General features: G+C 46.0%; 1 long non-coding RNA gene across 1 annotated transcript in view; it reads left to right on the top strand.

The window, feature by feature from the left end:
• The window catches only part of LOC135049790 (uncharacterized), a 216161-nt gene extending 199188 nt beyond the window's left edge, over positions 1–16973 (top strand). The window contains exons 5-6 of the long non-coding RNA XR_010241472.1: positions 9030–9207; positions 10539–16973. This is a non-coding gene — a long non-coding RNA (uncharacterized LOC135049790). The remainder of the gene's footprint in view (positions 1–9029; positions 9208–10538) is intronic.
• The last annotated feature ends 4324 nt before the right edge of the window (positions 16974–21297 follow it).

Below are 21297 nucleotides of genomic sequence, written 5' to 3'. Positions count from 1 at the left end.
AAATAAAACTCATTCTGCTGACAGACAGTGTCCAGCAGGTCCGTCATTATATAATATATAATATATACCTGTCCGGCTGCAGTAGTGATATATATATATTTTTTATATCATTTATCATCCAGTCGCAGCAGACACAGTACGGTAGTTCACGGCTGTGGCTACCTCTGTGTCTGCACTCGGCAGGCAGTCCGTCCATAATTGTATACCACCTAACCGTGGTTTTTTTTTCTTCTTTATACATACATACTACTACGACATCTCTTTATCAACCAGTCTATATTAGCAGCAGACACAGTACAGTACGGTAGTTCACGGCTGTGGCTACCTCTGTGTCTGCACTCGGCAGGCAGTCCGTCCATAATTGTATACCACCTAACCGTGGTTTTTTTTTCTTTCTTCTTTATACATACATAGTTACATAGACATCTCTTTATCAACCAGTCTATATTAGCAGCAGACACAGTACAGTACGGTAGTTCACGGCTGTGGCTACCTCTGTGTCTGCACTCGGCAGGCAGTCCGTCCATAATTGTATACCACCTAACCGTGGTTTTTTTTTCTTTCTTCTTTATACATACATACTACTACGACATCTCTTTATCAACCAGTCTATATTATTAGCAGCAGACACAGTACAGTACGGTAGTTCACGGCTGTGGCTACCTCTGTGTCTGCACTCGGCAGGCAGTCCGTCCATAATTGTATACCACCTAACCGTGGTTTTTTTTTCTTTCTTCTTTATACATACATAGTTACATAGACATCTCTTTATCAACCAGTCTATATTAGCAGCAGACACAGTACAGTACGGTAGTTCACGGCTTTGGCTACCTGTGTCTGCACTCGGCAGGCAGTCCATAATTGTATACTAGTATCCATCTCCATTGTTTACCTGAGGTGCCTTTTAGTTGTGCCTATTAAAATATGGAGAACAAAAATGTTGAGGTTCCAAAATTAGGGAAAGATCAAGATCCACTTCCACCTCGTGCTGAAGCTGCTGCCACTAGTCATGGCCGAGACGATGAAATGCCAGCAACGTCGTCTGCCAAGGCCGATGCCCAATGTCATAGTACAGAGCATGTCAAATCCAAAACACCAAATATCAGAAAAAAAAGGACTCCAAAACCTAAAATAAAATTGTCGGAGGAGAAGCGTAAACTTGCCAATATGCCATTTACGACACGGAGTGGCAAGGAACGGCTGAGGCCCTGGCCTATGTTCATGGCTAGTGGTTCAGCTTCACATGAGGATGGAAGCACTCAGCCTCTCGCTAGAAAAATGAAAAGACTCAAGCTGGCAAAAGCAGCACAGCAAAGAACTGTGCATTCTTCGAAATCCCAAATCCACAAGGAGAGTCCAATTGTGTCGGTTGCGATGCCTGACCTTCCCAACACTGGACGTGAAGAGCATGCGCCTTCCACCATTTGCACGCCCCCTGCAAGTGCTGGAAGGAGCACCCGCAGTCCAGTTCCTGATAGTCAGATTGAAGATGTCAGTGTTGAAGTACACCAGGATGAGGAGGATATGGGTGTTGCTGGCGCTGGGGAGGAAATTGACCAGGAGGATTCTGATGGTGAGGTGGTTTGTTTAAGTCAGGCACCCGGGGAGACACCTGTTGTCCGTGGGAGGAATATGGCCGTTGACATGCCAGGTGAAAATACCAAAAAAATCAGCTCTTCGGTGTGGAGGTATTTCACCAGAAATGCGGACAACAGGTGTCAAGCCGTGTGTTCCCTTTGTCAAGCTGTAATAAGTAGGGGTAAGGACGTTAACCACCTCGGAACATCCTCCCTTATACGTCACCTGCAGCGCATTCATAATAAGTCAGTGACAAGTTCAAAAACTTTGGGTGACAGCGGAAGCAGTCCACTGACCAGTAAATCCCTTCCTCTTGTAACCAAGCTCACGCAAACCACCCCACCAACTCCCTCAGTGTCAATTTCCTCCTTCCCCAGGAATGCCAATAGTCCTGCAGGCCATGTCACTGGCAATTCTGACGATTCCTCTCCTGCCTGGGATTCCTCCGATGCATCCTTGCGTGTAACGCCTACTGCTGCTGGCGCTGCTGTTGTTGCTGCTGGGAGTCGATGGTCATCCCAGAGGGGAAGTCGTAAGCCCACTTGTACTACTTCCAGTAAGCAATTGACTGTTCAACAGTCCTTTGCGAGGAAGATGAAATATCACAGCAGTCATCCTGCTGCAAAGCGGATAACTGAGGCCTTGACAACTATGTTGGTGTTAGACGTGCGTCCGGTATCCGCCGTTAGTTCACAGGGAACTAGACAATTTATTGAGGCAGTGTGCCCCCGTTACCAAATACCATCTAGGTTCCACTTCTCTAGGCAGGCGATACCGAGAATGTACACGGACGTCAGAAAAAGACTCACCAGTGTCCTAAAAAATGCAGTTGTACCCAATGTCCACTTAACCACGGACATGTGGACAAGTGGAGCAGGGCAGGGTCAGGACTATATGACTGTGACAGCCCACTGGGTAGATGTATGGACTCCCGCCGCAAGAACAGCAGCGGCGGCACCAGTAGCAGCATCTCGCAAACGCCAACTCTTTCCTAGGCAGGCTACGCTTTGTATCACCGCTTTCCAGAATACGCACACAGCTGAAAACCTCTTACGGCAACTGAGGAAGATCATCGCGGAATGGCTTACCCCAATTGGACTCTCCTGTGGATTTGTGGCATCGGACAACGCCAGCAATATTGTGTGTGCATTAAATATGGGCAAATTCCAGCACGTCCCATGTTTTGCACATACCTTGAATTTGGTGGTGCAGAATTTTTTAAAAAACGACAGGGGCGTGCAAGAGATGCTGTCGGTGGCCAGAAGAATTGCGGGACACTTTCGGCGTACAGGCACCACGTACAGAAGACTGGAGCACCACCAAAAACTACTGAACCTGCCCTGCCATCATCTGAAGCAAGAAGTGGTAACGAGGTGGAATTCAACCCTCTATATGCTTCAGAGGTTGGAGGAGCAGCAAAAGGCCATTCAAGCCTATACAATTGAGCACGATATAGTAGGTGGAATGCACCTGTCTCAAGCGCAGTGGAGAATGATTTCAACGTTGTGCAAGGTTCTGATGCCCTTTGAACTTGCCACACGTGAAGTCAGTTCAGACACTGCCAGCCTGAGTCAGGTCATTCCCCTCATCAGGCTTTTGCAGAAGAAGCTGGAGACATTGAAGGAGGAGCTAACACGGAGCGATTCCGCTAGGCATGTGGGACTTGTGGATGGAGCCCTTAATTCGCTTAACAAGGATTCACGGGTGGTCAATCTGTTGAAATCAGAGCACTACATTTTGGCCACCGTGCTCGATCCTAGATTTAAAGCCTACCTTGGATCTCTCTTTCCGGCAGACACAAGTCTGCTGGGGTTGAAAGACCTGCTGGTGACAAAATTGTCAAGTCAAGCGGAACGCGACCTGTCAACATCTCCTCCTTCACATTCTCCCGCAACTGGGGGTGCGAGGAAAAGGCTCAGAATTCCGAGCCCACCCGCTGGCGGTGATGCAGGGCAGTCTGGAGCGACTGCTGATGCTGACATCTGGTCCGGACTGAAGGACCTGACAACGATTACGGACATGTCGTCTACTGTCACTGCATATGATTCTCTCAACATTGATAGAATGGTGGAGGATTATATGAGTGACCGCATCCAAGTAGGCACGTCACACAGTCCGTACTTATACTGGCAGGAAAAAGAGGCAATTTGGAGGCCCTTGCACAAACTGGCTTTATTCTACCTAAGTTGCCCTCCCACAAGTGTGTACTCCGAAAGAGTGTTTAGTGCCGCCGCTCACCTTGTCAGCAATCGGCGTACGAGGTTACATCCAGAAAATGTGGAGAAGATGATGTTCATTAAAATGAATTATAATCAATTCCTCCGCGGAGACATTGACCAGCAGCAATTGCCTCCACAAAGTACACAGGGAGCTGAGATGGTGGATTCCAGTGGGGACGAATTGATAATCTGTGAGGAGGGGGATGTACACGGTGATATATCGGAGGGTGAAGATGAGGTGGACATCTTGCCTCTGTAGAGCCAGTTTGTGCAAGGAGAGATTAATTGCTTCTTTTTTGGGGGGGGTCCAAACCAACCCGTCATATCAGTCACAGTCGTGTGGCAGACCCTGTCACTGAAATGATGGGTTGGTTAAAGTGTGCATGTCCTGTTTTGTTTATACAACATAAGGGTGGGTGGGAGGGCCCAAGGACAATTCCATCTTGCACCTCTTTTTTCTTTTCTTTTTCTTTGCATCATGTGCTGATTGGGGAGGGTTTTTTGGAAGGGACATCCTGCGTGACACTGCAGTGCCACTCCTAAATGGGCCCGGTGTTTGTGTCGGCCACTAGGGTCGCTAATCTTACTCACACAGTCAGCTACCTCATTGCGCCTCTTTTTTTCTTTGCGTCATGTGCTGTTTGGGGAGGGTTTTTTGGAAGGGACATCCTGCGTGACACTGCAGTGCCACTCCTAGATGGGCCCGGTGTTTGTGTCGGCCACTAGGGTCGCTAATCTTACTCACACAGCTACCTCATTGCGCCTCTTTTTTTCTTTGCGTCATGTGCTGTTTGGGGAGGGTTTTTTGGAAGGGACATCCTGCGTGACACTGCAGTGCCACTCCTAGATGGGCCCGGTGTTTGTGTCGGCCACTAGGGTCGCTAATCTTACTCACACAGCTACCTCATTGCGCCTCTTTTTTTCTTTGCGTCATGTGCTGTTTGGGGAGGGTTTTTTGGAAGGGCCATCCTGCGTGACACTGCAGTGCCACTCCTAGATGGGCCCGGTGTTTGTGTCGGCCACTAGGGTCGCTAATCTTACTCACACAGCTACCTCATTGCGCCTCTTTTTTTCTTTGCGTCATGTGCTGTTTGGGGAGGGTTTTTTGGAAGGGACATCCTGCGTGACACTGCAGTGCCACTCCTAGATGGGCCCGGTGTTTGTGTCGGCTACTAGGGTCGCTTATCTTACTCACACAGCGACCTCGGTGCAAATTTTAGGACTAAAAATAATATTGTGAGGTGTGAGGTATTCAGAATAGACTGAAAATGAGTGTAAATTATGGTTTTTGAGGTTAATAATACTTTGGGATCAAAATGACCCCCAAATTCTATGATTTAAGCTGTTTTTTAGTGTTTTTTGAAAAAAACACCCGAATCCAAAACACACCCGAATCCGACAAAAAAAATTCGGTGAGGTTTTGCCAAAACGCGTTCGAACCCAAAACACGGCCGCGGAACCGAACCCAAAACCAAAACACAAAACCCGAAAAATTTCAGGCGCTCATCTCTAGGTTGTATATATATTTGTCAGTGGTCATAAACACACAGTACTGGGTACAATATTATGGATTGTATCGGGTGGGGACTAAACATTTAATATATACTAGTGTGTGTATAGATATATGTGTGTGTGTGTATGTATGTATATATATATATATATGTGTATATATATATACAAAATGCTGTTCTGTGGGCGCTAGTGTAGTTATTCCAAACAGTATATCATCTCACTAAGTATGACAATAAAAACTTATTAAAAGCTTTAAAATAAGATATACATAAAATGTATTCAAAATTCCAGACAAAAATGTCTAAAAATACACATTTTCACAAATGTGCAGAGTAAATCTTTCCAGTTGAATAAACCAGTTTTCTTGGCCGGACTATTATTCGAATGGTGATACAGAAATCGAATGAACATAGAACCCAATGCGTTTCATCCCGAATGACTTCCTCAGGGGTACACTATCAATAATTTTAAGAAAGCATGGTATACAAATAAATCAGTTTAAGTGCCGGCTTGAGACAATCTGAAAATGAACTGATGTATTACAAATAAAAAGTCTGTCGATTTTTCAGATAATATTCTTCAACTGAAGATAGTTCTCAAAAAGAACTGAAGTAAAAAATGACCAACTAAAGTGTTGGACCAATAATGCATGAACGTGAGGAACACTAATGAACTTCTGATTCCGGGGTGGTAAAGTGGCTTCACCGAAATAGCAATAGAGGATGATAATAGTGTGTCTGTCAAAGTTCATTAGCAGAATGATTCCTATAGGATTGACCTGATTAAGTACAAAATGGACAAATTGCAGAAAGTACAAATGGACTATGAACAACATTGTGTCTACACTTGGCTATCAAGCAACACTACTCAGACAACAAAAGGACGTCCTATGGGGCCTCACAGACATAGACCATACAGACATCATTATAGCATTTCCGCCAGTGATACAGATGATATACTGCCACCTGCCCCACAAGGAGTCACTTTAGGGGTGTCTACCCGGGCAGTAACATCAGGCCGAAGAAAAACCCCACAAGACGGGGTGGCCAGTCGAGGAGGAAGACCCCCCGAGGAAACACCAGACTTTATATTTAATCTATCCTCAACTCCCCTATCCACAGCAGAAACAGCAGTAACTTAATAAAGATCTCACCTACATTCCGACACATCCACCCGATAAGTTCAAATGGAAGGTGGAGACCTTTAAATTGAATAGGACACTCAGACTCAAAAGAATACTTTGGCAAATCTCCTGAACAGTCCAGAGGATGCACTTTAATACCACAAATCATGAATAGGGCCCAAGTTCAACTTTTGATCCAGTCTCACAGAATGCATCTATAAAAACTTTTTCACGCCTGATGGACAATCTACAAGATGAACCTCCCCGACATGTGCACAAAAATTTCACCGAAGAAAAAAGACTAGCTCTTTAATCGTTAAAATGCAGACAAGACATCATAATCCATGGAGCAGACAAAGGGGGAGCTAATGTGGTACAGGACACTGTAGATTACATTGCTGAATGTGACCGTTTGCTCAGTGATCATGATACCTACAGTGTACTCAATGGCAACCCCACTAATGAGTACAAAGCTGAATTGGACTCTACTCTGTTGGATGCCAGGAATAAGGGTTTAATATCTGTTGACATGTACAAGTTGGTGTGCACTTTTCCAGTGGTACCGGTCTTTTACGCTATACCCAAGATTCATAAAGATGCGCAGACGCCCCCCTGGCGGACCTATCATTTCGGCCAGGGGGTCTCTGTGTGAATCTATTTCTATATTTTTAGATGCATTTCTACAACCATGCATACAGGCCATCTTCACACACTTAAGATTCAACCATGCTATTACGTAAGTTGGCCCATATTTCTGAGAATACATTGATTACATTTGATGTAGCAAGTTTATATACTTGCAAACCACACCAGGCGGGGGTGGCAGCAGTAAAACGGTTGATTAAACACAACACTCTGTATGAAGGTCCTGATGTGGAGCTGTTTTCGCGTCTATTAGCCTTCACACTGTCCCATAATTATTTTTTATTCAACAGTTAGTTCTTTAAGCAAAACACTGGCTGCGCAATGGGGTCTGCAGTGGCATCGTCGCTAGCCAATACATATATGTGGGAAGTGGAAAAACAATTGCTCTTTGAGGATACTGATATCTCCAGCCACCTGCTGTTATATTACACATAAATTGATGACTTATTACTGTTTTGGGTTGGTAACATTGATGTCTTTAAGAAGTTAATTGACAGGCATAATAGTTCATGTAGCCCCATTAAGTTTAGTATGACCACACACATGACAGAAATATGCTTTCTGGATATTAAGATTACAATTAGTGAAGGTAAGATCCAAACATCCATTTATTCTAAACCAACTGAAAGCAACACTTTACAAAGATACGAAAGCTTTCATCCGGTTGCCACAATCCGTGGTCTCCCTTATTCCCAGTTCCTCAGGGTTCGCAGGATTACCAGCGAACCTGAGGACCTGGAATGTCAATTGGATATGACTGACAAATTTATTTAGAGAGGATAGCCGATGAAATTACTAAAACAGGCTAGATCAAAAGTAATGTTGCTTGATCGTGCCGAGCTTCTGCGTGAAAAGCAACCTACCCCTCAAGTAACTCGGGTCAATGAATTTAACACGGCGAGCAGCAGGACAGTGAAAAATGTGAAACAGATGTGGCCCATGGTCACTTCGAACCCTAATATGCAGTCTTTAAAACAGGCCAAGATCATGCCGTGTTACACACGGAGTGCAAATTTGAAAGATTTATTAGTAAAATAGTAAAAAACGACGTAACAGGCTTTAAAGCCTCGTCAACTGCACAACAATTCTTGAGCCGTAAAGCAGGCTGCCACAGGTGTTTGGGATGCACCACATGCCGTTATATGCTCACGGACGATTACATCCCTCACCCACACACAGGAAAAAAGATTCCCATTAAACGGGTACTGACCTGCAGCTCTGCGTATGTGCTATATGTTTTGATCTGCCCATGCAGTTTATACTATGTTGGCAAGATGCAATGTCTGTTTAAAGAGAGAATGGCCCCAACATAGGTTAGGACAGCATTACTCTCAGGCAGCAATGACCAACCGGCATTTTGCCCAGTCAAGACATAGTCTGGCCTCTCTGCTTTATAAAATAGATCAGATACCTGCTACATTGAGGGGAGGTAATAGGTCAGAACAACAGCTACAGTTAGAGTCCTGGTGGATCCATAGATTGGACACCATCCAACCACGAGGGCTCAATGAATATCTCAATTTAAGTTGCTTTTTATAGATGATGTACTAACTAATAGTGCCAGTACCTCTGTTCTATTTGACAGACTCTAGTCTGGCCATTAAGCAAGGAGACACAATCATGTTATATAATTTTTCCAGTAAGCAAATTCCATGTTCACATAGTCAGCTGGCTTTTACTTACTATAGCTATGTATTACTACACTTGATCATCACTGTTTTATATACATAAATATGCCTTGGTGTTCAGGTATATCATACTGATCGTCACCTATATCACACACGTCACAGTCAGTGTGTGTCTTATTTGAGCTTTTTTCACATTCACGTTTTTTTGTAATCTATTATCACATTGTTATTTGTGTATTAGAAGTAAATTTTAATAATGTTTTCTTGCAGAGACGCATGGTAAACTGTGGAGCTATGTCACTTCTTGTACTGTTTATATTTCAGCTATCAATTCCATGGTAACCTGACGCGTCCCTGTGCCCACAGCAGCTGCGTAGGTTCCGGCTACACGATGACGTCACTTCCGGGGTATGCAATGCAGCCATGGCCGGTAGCATGTGTCCGCATCCGGAAGTGTGGGATCCATGGTCGTGCCCGCGGCGGCGGTTGGCTGTCCTGGGGGGTAAGTTATTTAAGATTTTATGTGTGTTTTTTTCACTTGTGTGTTGCTTTCCTGATGAAGGGGGTTCGGCCCCCGAAACATTGAAAAATACATTGCACATAACCTGGCTACAGAAGTCTTTGGGTGCCGCCTCTACATCTGGTTTATATATTATATTCAGAACCTCAGTCTCCAGTTATCATCCCATTTTCTTTCTCCCCTGTCCCAATTTCATTAATTTCCCTTAGCTGTAATGTTTAATTAAATGGGAGCACCTAAAGTGAATATTTTCTTAAGGTGCATACACGGTGAGATTCGGGCTAACACCGATTCTCACTGTGCGATAGGGACTAGGTCGGTATCGCAAGAACATAATGACTGTGCTTGTGATACCAACTGCGATTTTGGCTAAGTGTCAATTTTGACTATCTTTTCTACGAGATAGTCAAAATTGACTTGCCTGCACAGTCTATCTAGACTTGCGATGCCGACCACGCGGGACCGAGCATCGGCATCGCAAGGTGACTTTCACCTTGCAATCTGCACTAACTTTTCTTACGATTTTGACTATATAGTCAAAATCGTAAGAAAAAAAATCTCACCGTGTGTACACACCATTACTTTTGCACTTACCAAATCCACAATTAAGTACTTACATGAAGCTGCATGATGACCTCATTTGTCAGTTTTACAATGTAGTACATAGCTATAATATGTATGGGGGTTTGTAGCTAATCATTAAGGGTCCTATTTATTAACACTATTTTTACTAAACAAAAGTGAAAAAGTATGTTTTCACATTTTTTAGTATGACTGAAATGTTTTAAAGGGCTTTTGGAGCAGTGCTTGTGAAAAACTGCTCCTACCACTTTATTTGTCGATTTTATTTTTATTTTTTTCAAAGTAACCCACATTGCATTTCCCATACCTATAATGCAAATTGTGATATGGCTGAATTTAAAAAATGTTATTTTTTTTTTTTTTAAATAAACATCATTGTGCCCTGTAATAATAATGCCAGACTCTTGGAACTAGTCTTTTTGCGGCACGGGGGTATTCTAGATGGGGGGGGGGAATTGGCCAGTAGCAACAGACGACGGTGCATGTGTAGAAAGATACGTGATGCTGCGGAGAGGCATTGCAGGGACAGAGCTTTCTTGCAAGATCTGTCCCTGCATGCGATAATTGATACATCCATGCGATGTACTCAATTATCGCAGTGCGAGTTTGGCTGATATATATATATATATATATATATATATTTGCTACTATTATACTACATTTTAAATGTTGAATTCTAAGTTAAATTTGAAAATAATGTGTAATCTTTACTGTATTTAATTTCTTAATAGTATCCATGTTGGCTAATTTATCTGGAAAAGAGTATATTGACCACTGACCAGCGTCAACTTTGGACACAGTGATTATCCAGAGTGCCTCAACCTTAGCCGCCTGATCTTCTGCACCCTCAGTTAAGAAGCAAAATGACACCAGTAATCTTATTATATTTAAAACTTCTATATTGCATGATGTACGGTCAGTGACTTTAATCCATTATACTTTAAAGGATTACCTATCTTGTATATGTGCCCTGTGCCAGCACATTTTCATACAGACCCAACTGTTTCAAGTTGCTAATTGATCTGTAAATTGTATTACTGTTACATTTTTGGAATATTTTTAAGGTATCTTGTTTACCAGTGCAGAACTGTTATACTGACATTACACAAAGTGTGAAATATTATTTTGGGAGCTCAGTCTCTAGTGAGGATATACAGTAGATTATCCTAATTTAATTTAATTTATACCTGCCTACCGGATTGTTTGTTAGGCTACTTAGGCAACCGTTATTCTGTAAATTAAGGGTTTACTAGACCACTGCTCCTGTAATTTACACTCCTATTTGCCTGTGTGCTCAGTATCTACTAATGACCTAGTAGCGATATTTAGGTCTTGTTATAATATTTTCATCCTCGTATCATTCAAGTTCTTTTTTTTCATTTATTTATACCTGCCTACCTGATTGTTAGGCAACTGTTACTCTGTACATTAAAGGCTCACTAGACCGCTGCTCCTGGAGTTTACAATCCTATTTGCCTGTGTTCAGTATCTACTACTGTCCTAGTCTAGTCTAGTTATAATATTTTCATCTTCATATCAGTCAAGCTATATCTACCTAAATATCTTTTGGCTAAAGTGTGTATTTAAAAATTATTATTATTTTGCAATGAAATTATTTCCCAAAAAGAAACTTAGTGGAGCGGAAGGCAGGGAAAAAAAGAAAATTGCAAGATGCAGCAGCTAGAAAAATAGGATTTTAATACCTACCGGTAAATCCTTTTCTCCTAGTCCGTAGAGGATGCTGGGGACTCCAAAAGGACCATGGGGTATAGACGGGATCCGCAGGAGACATGGGCACACTAAAAGACTTTGACTGGGTGTGAACTGGCTCCTCCCTCTATGCCCCTCCTCCAGACCTCAGTTATAGGAACTGTGCCCAAGGAGACGGACATTTCGAGGAAAAGGATTTTTGTTAAACGAAGGGTGAGATACATACCAGCTCACACCACAACACACCGTACAACTGGATTACCAAGAAAACCAGATAACAGTATGAACAAAAAAACAGCAACAAGCTGAACATGACCGATACACAACCTTTGTGTAACCGAAACCAACAAGTAACAATACAACCGCAAGTAACAGTACGCACTGGGATAGGCGCCCAGCATCCTCGACGGACTAGGAGAAAAGGATTTACCGGTAGGTATTAAAATCCTATTTCTCTTACGTCCTAGAGGATGCTGGGGACTCCAAAAGGACCATGAGGTCTATACCAAAGCTCCAGACCGGGCGGGAGAGTGCGGACGACTCTGCAGCACCGATTGAGCAAACATGAGGTCCTCATCAGCCAGGGTATCAAACTTGTAGAATTTTGCAAAAGTGTTTAAACCCAAACACGTAGCTGCTCGGCAAAGCTGAAGTGCCAAGACCCCTCGGGCAGCCGCCCAAGATGAGCCCACCTTCCTGGTAGAATGGGCCTTCACCGACTTCGGCAATGGCAATCCAGCTGTAGAATGAGCGTGCTGAATCGTATTACAAATCCAGAGCGCAATCGTCTGCTTGGAAGCAGGATTTCCAATATTGTTGGAAGCATACAGGACAAACAGAGCCTCTGTTTTCCTCACAAGAGCCGTTCTGGCGACATAAATCTTCAACGCTCTTACCACATCGAGACATTTTGGCACCGCCACGGCATCCGTAGCCACTGGCACCACAATAGGTTGGTTTATGTGAAACGAAGAAACCACCTTTGGCAGAAATTGTTGACGAGTCCTCAATTCCGCTCTATCCACATGGAAAATCAAATATGGGCTCTTGTGAGACAAAGCCGCCAATTCCGACACCCGTCTGGCGGATTCCAAGGCCAAAAGCATGACCACTTTCCAAGTGAGAAATTTAAACTCAACCTTTCGCAAAGGTTCAAACCAGTGAGACATAAGAAATTGTAACACCACGTCAAGATCCCACGGTGCCACGGGTGGCACAAATGGAGGATGGATATGCAGCACTCCCTTCACGAAAGTCTGAACGTCAGGAAGGGCGGCCAATTCTTTTTGAAAGAAAATAGATAAAGCCGAAATCTGCACTTTGATGGAACCTAATTTTAGGCCTGCATCCACACCTCCCTGCAAAAAATGGAGGAAACGACCCAGCTGAAACTCATCCGCAGGAGCTTTCCTGGCTTCACACCACGACACATATTTTCTCCAAATACAGTGATAATGCTTCGCCGTGACCTCCTTTCTAGCCTTAAGGAGAGTGGGGATGACTTCCCCGGGAATACCCTTTCGAGCTAGAATTTGGCGTTCAACCTCCACACCATCAAACGCAGCCGCGGTAAGTCCTGAAAAACGCATGGCCCTTGCAGTAACAGGACCTCTCTGAGAGGAAGCGGCCAAGGATCTTCTATGAGCAATTCCTGAAGATCCGGATACCAGGCCCTCCGTGGCCAATCTGGAACGACAAGTACTGCCGGAACTCTTGTTCGTCTTATGATCCTCAACACTTTCGGAATGAGAGGAAGAGGAGGGAACACATATACCGACTGAAACACCCACGGAATTACCAGGGAGCCCACTGCACTGGCTTGGGGGTCCCTTGACCTGGAACAGTACCTCGGAAGCTTCTTGTTGAGGCGAGACGCCATCATGTCTATTTGAGGAATTCCCCAACGCCTTGTCACTTCTACAAATACCTCTTGATGAAGAGCCCACTCTCCCGAGTGTCTGCTGAGGAAGTCTGCTTCCGAGTTGTCCACGCCTAGAAGGAAAACTGCTGACAGAGCGCTCATGTGCTTTTCCACCCAAAAGAGAACTCTTGTGGCCTCTGCCATTGCCGCTCTGCTCCTTGCTCCGCCCTGACGGTTTACGTACGCTACCACTGTTACGTTGTCCGACTGAATCAGGACAGGTAGACCTCGAAGGTGTTCCGCTTGCAGAAGGCCGTTGTAAATGGCTCTTAACTCCAGAACGTTTATGTGGAGACAAGTTTCCTGGCTTGACCATTTTCCCTGGAAACTTCTTCCTAGCGTGACTGCTCCCCAGCCTCGGAGACTTGCATCCGTGGTCAGCAGGACCCAATCCTGGATTCCGAACCTGCGTCCCTCTAGAAGGTGAGAACTTTGCAGCCACCACAGGAGAGAAATTCTGGTCCTGGAAGATAGACTTATTTTCCGGTGCAAGTGCAGGTGAGACCCGGACCATTTGTCCAGCAGGTCCCACTGAAACACCCAGGCAAGAAACCTGCCAAACGGAATGGCTTCGTAAGCCGCAACCGTCTTCCCTAGCACTCGAGTGCATTGATGAATCAACACTCTTGTCGGTTTCAGAACTCTTTGCAGTTCCGTGTCCAGGATCATGCCCAAGAAAGGCAGCCGAGTTGTCGGAATCAACTGAGATTTTGGCAAATTTAGAATCCAACCATGATGTTGCAGAACCGTCAGGGAGAGTTCCACATTTCTTAGCAACTGCTCCTTCGATCTCGCCTTTATCAGGAGACCATCCAAGTACGGGATAACTGTGACACCTTGCTTGCGTAGGAGCACCATCATTTCCGCCATCACTTTGGTGTAGACCCTCGGGGCCGTGGAAAGCCCAAACGGCATCGTCTGAAATTGGTAATGACAATCCTGCACCGCAAATCTCATAAACGCCTGATGTGGAGGATATATCGGGATGTGCAAGTAGGCATCTTTTATGTCTACTGACGCCAGAAAATCCCCCACTTCTAGACTGGAGATCACTGCCCGAAGAGATTCCATTTTGAACTTGAAAGTTTTCAAATACAGATTGAGGGATTTAGGTTCAGGATCGGTCTGACCGAGCCATCCGGCTTTGGTACGACAAAGAGGCTTGAATAAAACCCTTCTCCCCGTTGGGACGGGGGTACCGGGACAATGACACACTGTTGACACAGCTTTTGTATTGCCGCACTCACTACTTCCCTTTCTGGGACAGAAACTGGCAAGGCTGATTTGAAAAATCGGTGGGGGGACAGGTCCTGAAACTCCAGTTTGTATCCTTGGGACACTATGTCTAACACCCAAAGATCTAGGCCCGAGTGGACCCAGACCAGACTGAAGAGTCTGAGACGCGCCCCCAACAGCACGGACTCCCGTAAAGGAGCCCCAGCGTCATGCGGTGTACTTGGCAGAGGCCGGGGAGGACTTTTGGTCCTGGGAGCCTGACGCAGAAGGTGCCCTTTTCCCCCTTCCTCTACCTTTTGAAGCAATGAAGGACGAGACTCTTATTAGGCCGAAAGGAATGCATCTGATAATGGGGTGCCGTTTTCTATTGTGCTGGAACATAAGGAAGAAAAGATGACTTACCCGCTGTAGTGGTAGACACCAGGTCAGCGAGGCCATCCCCAAACAAGACACTACCTTTATAAGGGAGAGCTTCCATAGCTTTCTTGGAGACGGCATCAGCATTCCATTGATGAATCCACAGCGCTCTCCTGGCCGAGACAGCCATGGCATTGGCCCTTGATCCCAAGAGGCCAATATCCCTCGCAGCATCCTTTAGGTAAGCTGCAGCGTCCCTGATATAACCGAGAGTTAAAAGAATGTTATCCCTATCCAGGGTATCCATATCAGATGCCAAATTATCAGCCCACTTAGCAATAGCACTACTCACCCAAGCCGACGCCACGGCAGGTCTGAGGAGTGCACCCGTAGTGACATAAATAGTTTTTAATTACGTTTCCTGCTTACGATCCGCAGGATCCTTGACGGCAGCAGTGTCAGGAGACGGAAGTGCCACCTCCTTGGACAGCCGGGAGAGGGCCTTGTCCACATTGGGAGATGACTCCCACTTTTCCCTGTTGACAGAGGTGAAAGGATATGCCATAAAAATTCTCTTGGGAACTTGCCACCTTTTGTCAGGCGATTCCCAAGCCTTTTCACAAAGAGCATTCAGTTCATGAGAGGGGGGAAACGTCACCTCAGGCTTTTTCCCTTTATATAAACAAACCCTTGTGTCTGGAACAGCAGTCACCTCAGAAATATGTAAAACATCTTTAATTGCCACAATCATGTACTGAATACTCTTCACCACTCTTGGATGTAAACTGGCCTCACTAAAGTCGACACTGGAATCAGTGTCCGTGTCGGTATCAGAATCCGCCATCTGGGTAAATGAACGCTTTTGTGACCCCGAGGGTGCCTTTACCTGGGATAAGGCTTCCTCCATAGATTTTCTCCACGTTTAAGTCTGAGAATCAGATTTATCCAGCCTCTTAAACAATAATGCCACATTTGCATTCAATGTACTTAACATGGCCACCCAATCAGCAGTCGGCTGTGCCGACAGAGACACTCCCAACTCTTTCTCTGCGCCCCCAGTAACCTCCTCCGGGGAGGACACTCAGCCTCAGACATGTCGACACACCGTACCGACATACACACACTCACACTCGACATACACACAGACCCACAGAGAAGCCTGTTAGAGAGAACACAGAGGGAGTATACCAGCTCACACCCCAGCGCCCATATGCTAGAAAAAAAATAATATATGATCACTGCGCTGCTTTGATAGCACCAAATAACTGTGACTTCCCCCCGTTTTGCTCCCTTTACTTGTTGAGGAGAGTGGAGGTCCCGGGCTAGCGTCTCTGCATGTCTGTGAAGAGAGAAAAATGGCGCTGGTAAGCTGTGAGGGCTAAGCCACGCCCCCTCCCGGCGCGCTGTAGTCCTGCTCAAATTTGAATATTTAGACTGGCGGGGGTCTTATATTTAATGCCTAGGTACTTATATATATGTTTTTGCCAGTGTTATTAGCTCCAGTAACTTGCTGCCCTAGGCGCCCCCCCTGCGCCCTGTAAGTGCCGTTGGTGTATGTGTGGGAGCATGGCACGCAGCGCGACCGCTGCACTGTACCTCCGTCACTGAAGTCTTCTGCCGTCACTGAAGTCTTTTTGCTTCTTTATACTCACCCGGCTTCTTTCTTCTGGCTTCTGTGAGGGGGTTGATGGCGCGGCTCCGGGAACAAGCAGCTAGGCGCACCAAGTGATCGAACCTCTGGAGCTAATGGTGTCCAGTACCCTAAGAAGCAGAGCCTTTAACTCAGAAGAAGTAGGTCTGACTTCTTTCCCCTCACCTTGACGAAGCAGGGAGCCTGTAGCCAGCAAGTCTCCCTGAAAATAAAAAACCTAACATAAAGTCTTTTCAGAGAAACTCAGGAGAGCTCCCCTAGTGTGTGTACTGTCTCTCTGGGCACAGAATCTAACTGAGGTCTGGAGGAGGGGCATAGAGGGAGGAGCCAGTTCACACCCAGTCAAAGTCTTTTAGTGTGCCCATGTCTCCTGCGGATCCCGTCTATACTCCATGGTCCTTTTGGAGTCCCCAGCATCCTCTAGGACGTAAGAGAAATCTAGTATTTTTATGAAGTCTTTTTTAGAAAAGCAAGATGCTGGAGCTTCATCGAATACAAATTCTTCTGATATGAATGTGGCTGAACCTCCCAGTTTGTCTTCTGCCCCACTGGAAAAATCTACTGGCAATAAAGATCCAGATAGAACGCCCAGTTTTTCTGATGCAGAATTAGGTGTCTTTTAAGAACCAGACATTTCTTCTTTTTCTTCTGCCCCACTGGCAGGATCTTCTGGCAATAAAGAGATAGATAGAACGCCCAGTTTTTCTGATGCAGAATTAGGTGTCTTCCAAGAACCAGACATTTCTTCTTTTTCTTCTGCCCCACTGGAAGATCTACTGGCAATAAAGATCCAGATAGAACGCCCAGTTTTTCTGATGCAGAATTAGGTGTCTTTTAAGAACCAGACATTTCTTCTTTTTCTTCTGCCCCACTGGCAGGATCTTCTGGCAATAAAGAGATAGATAGAACGCCCAGTTTTTCTGATGCAGAATTAGGTGTCTTCCAAGAACCAGACATTTCTTCTTTTTCTTCTGCCCCACTGGAAGATCTTCTGGCAATAAAGATCCAGATAGAACGCCCAGTTTTTCTGATGCAGAATTAGGTGTCTTTTAAGAACCAGACATTTCTTCTTTTTCTTCTGCCCCACTGGCAGGAACTTCTGGCAATAAAAAATAAGAATTTACTTACCGATAATTCTATTTCTCATAGTCCGTAGTGGATGCTGGGAACTCCGTAAGGACCATGGGAATAGCGGCTCCGCAGGAGACTGGGCACAAATAGAAAGCTTTAGTACTACCTGGTGTGCACTGGCTCCTCCCCCTATGACCCTCCTCCAAGCCTCAGTTAGGATACTGTGCCCGGACGAGCGTACACAATAAGGAAGGATTTTGAATCCCGGGTAAGACTCATACCAGCCACACCAATCACACCGTATAACTTGTGATCTGAACCCAGTTAACAGTAAGATAAACAGAGGAGCCTCTAGAAAAGATGGCTCACTACAACAATAACCCGATTTAGTTAACAATAACTATGTACAAGTATTGCAGACAATCCGCACCTGGGATGGGCGCCCAGCATCCACTACGGACTATGAGAAATAGAATTATCGGTAAGTAAATTCTTATTTTCTCTGACGTCCTAGTGGATGCTGGGAACTCCGTAAGGACCATGGGGATTATACCAAAGCTCCCAAACGGGCGGGAGAGTGCGGATGACTCTGCAGCACCGAATGAGAGAACTCCAGGTCCTCCTCAGCCAGGGTATCAAATTTGTAGAATTTAGCAAACGTGTTTGCCCCTGACCAAGTAGCTGCTCGGCAAAGTTGTAAAGCCGAGACCCCTCGGGCGGCCGCCCAAGATGAGCCCACTTTCCGTGTGGAATGGGCTTTTACAGATTTTGGCTGTGGCAGGCCTGCCACAGAATGTGCAAGCTGAATTGTACTACAAATCCAACGAGCAATAGTCTGCTTAGAAGCAGGAGCACCCAGCTTGTTGGGTGCATACAGGATAAACAGCGAGTCAGATTTTCTGACTCCAGCCGTCCTGGAAACGTATATTTTCAGGGCCCTGACTACGTCCAGCAACTTGGAGTCCTCCAAGTCCCTAGTAGCCGCAGGTACCACAATAGGCTGGTTCAGGTGAAACGCTGAAAACACCTTAGGGAGAAATTGAGGGCGAGTCCTCAATTCTGCCCTATCCGTATGAAAAATTAGGTAAGGGCTTTTATATGATAAAGCCGCCAATTCTGACACGCGCCTGGCTGAAGCCAGGGCCAATAGCATTACCACTTTCCATGTGAGATATTTTAAGTCCACAGTGGTGAGTGGTTCAAACCAATGTGATTTTAGGAACCCCAAAACCACATTGAGATCCCAAGGTGCCACTGGAGGCACAAAAGGAGGCTGTATATGCAGCACCCCTTTGACAAACGTCTGAACTTCAGGAACTGAAGCCAGTTCTTTTTGGAAGAAGATCGACAGGGCCGAAATTTGAACCTTAATGGACCCTAATTTTAGGCCCATAGACAGTCCTGTTTGCAGGAAATGCAGGAAACGACCCAGTTGAAATTCCTCTGTAGGGGCCTTCCTGGCCTCGCACCACGCAACATATTTACGCCAAATACGGTGATAATGCTGCACGGTTACATCCTTCCTGGCTTTGATCAGGGTAGGGATGACTTCATCCGGAATGCCTTTTTCCTTCAGGATCCGGCGTTCAACCGCCATGCCGTCAAACGCAGCCGCGGTAAGTCTTGGAACAGACAGGGTCCCTGCTGGAGCAGGTCCCTTCGTAGAGGTAGAGGCCACGGGTCCTCCGTGAGCATCTCTTGAAGTTCCGGGTACCAAGTCCTTCTTGGCCAATCCGGAGCCACGAGTATAGTCCTTACTCCTCTCCTTCTTATGATTCTCAGTACCTTGGGTATGAGAGGCAGAGGAGGGAACACATACACTGACTGGTACACCCACGGTGTTACCAGAGCGTCCACAGCTATTGCCTGAGGGTCCCGTGACCTGGCGCAATACCTGTCTAGTTTTTTGTTGAGGCGTGACGCCATCATGTCCACCTTTGGTTTTTCCCAACGGTTCACAATCATGTGGAAGACTTCTGGGTGAAGTCCCCACTCTCCCGGGTGGAGGTCGTGCCTGCTGAGGAAGTCTGCTTCCCAGTTGTCCACTCCCGGAATGAACACTGATGACAGTGCTATCACATGATTTTCCGCCCAGCGAAGAATCCTTGCAACTTCTGCCATTGCCCTCCTGCTTCTTGTGCCGCCCTGTCTGTTTACGTGGGCGACTGCCGTGATGTTGTCTGACTGAATCAGCACCGGCTGACCTTGAAGCAGAGGTCGTGCTAGGCTTAGAGCATTGTAGATGGCCCTTAGCTCCAGGATATTTATGTGAAGTGATGTCTCCAGGCTTGACCACAAGCCCTGGAAATTTCTTCCTTGTGTGACTGCTCCCCAGCCTCTCAGGCTGGCATCCGTGGTCACCAGGACCCAGTCCTGAATGCCGAATCTGCGGCCCTCTAGAAGATGAGCACTCTGCAACCACCACAGAAGAGACACCCTTGTCCTTGGGGACAGGGTTATCCGCTGATGCATCTGAAGATGCGATCCGGACCATTTGTCCAGCAGATCCCACTGGAACGTTCTTGCGTGGAATCTGCCGAATGGAATCGCTTCGTAGGAAGCTACCATCTTTCCCAAGACTCTTGTGCATTGATGCACTGAGACTTGCCCTGGTTTCAGGAGGTTTCTGACCAGTTCGGATAACTCCCTGGCTTTCTCCTCCGGAAGGAACACCTTTTTCTGGACTGTGTCCAGAATCATCCCTAGGAACAGAAGACGTGTTGTCGGAATCAGCTGCGATTTTGGGATATTTAGAATCCAGCCGTGCTGCCGTAGCACTACTTGAGATAGGGCTACTCCGACTACTAACTGTTCTCTGGATCTTGCTCTTATCAGGAGATCGTCCAAGTAAGGGATAATTAAAACGCCTTTTCTTCGAAGAAGAATCATCATTTCGGCCATTACCTTGGTAAAGACCCGAGGTGCCGTGGATAATCCAAACAGCAGCGTCTGAAACTGATAGTGACAGTTTTGTACCACAAACCTGAGGTACCCTTGATGAGAAGGGTAAATGGGGACATGGAGGTAGGCATCTTTGATGTCCAGAGACACCATATAGTCCCCCTCTTCCAGGTTCGCGATCACTGCCCTGAGTGACTCCATCTTGAATTTGAACCTCTGTATGTAAGTGTTCAAAGACTTCAGATTTAAAATTGGTCTCACCGAGCCGTCCGGCTTCGGTACCACAAACAGCGTGGAATAATACCCCTTCCCTTGTTGCAGGAGGGGTACCTTGATTATCACCTGCTGGGAATACAGCTTGTGAACTGCCTCCAATACTGCCTCCCTGTCGGAGGGAGACGTTGGTAAAGCAGACTTCAGGAACCGGCGAGGGGGAGACGTCTCGAACTCCAATTTGTACCCCTGAGATTCTACTTGCAGGATCCAGGGGTCCACTTGCGAGTGAGCCCACTGCGCGCTGAAATTCTTGAGACGGGCCCCCACCGTGCCTGAGTCCGCTTGTAAGGCCCCAGCGTCATGCTGAGGACTTGGCAGAAGCGGGGGAGGGCTTTTGTTCCTGGGAAGTGGCTGTCTGTTGCAGTCT

Source organism: Pseudophryne corroboree, chromosome 2 (genome assembly GCF_028390025.1).
Source record: "Pseudophryne corroboree isolate aPseCor3 chromosome 2, aPseCor3.hap2, whole genome shotgun sequence".
NCBI lineage: Eukaryota > Metazoa > Chordata > Amphibia > Anura > Myobatrachidae > Pseudophryne > Pseudophryne corroboree.
Note: the sequence above shows the minus strand (reverse complement) of the source record. Positions and strands in the feature narration are given on the sequence as shown.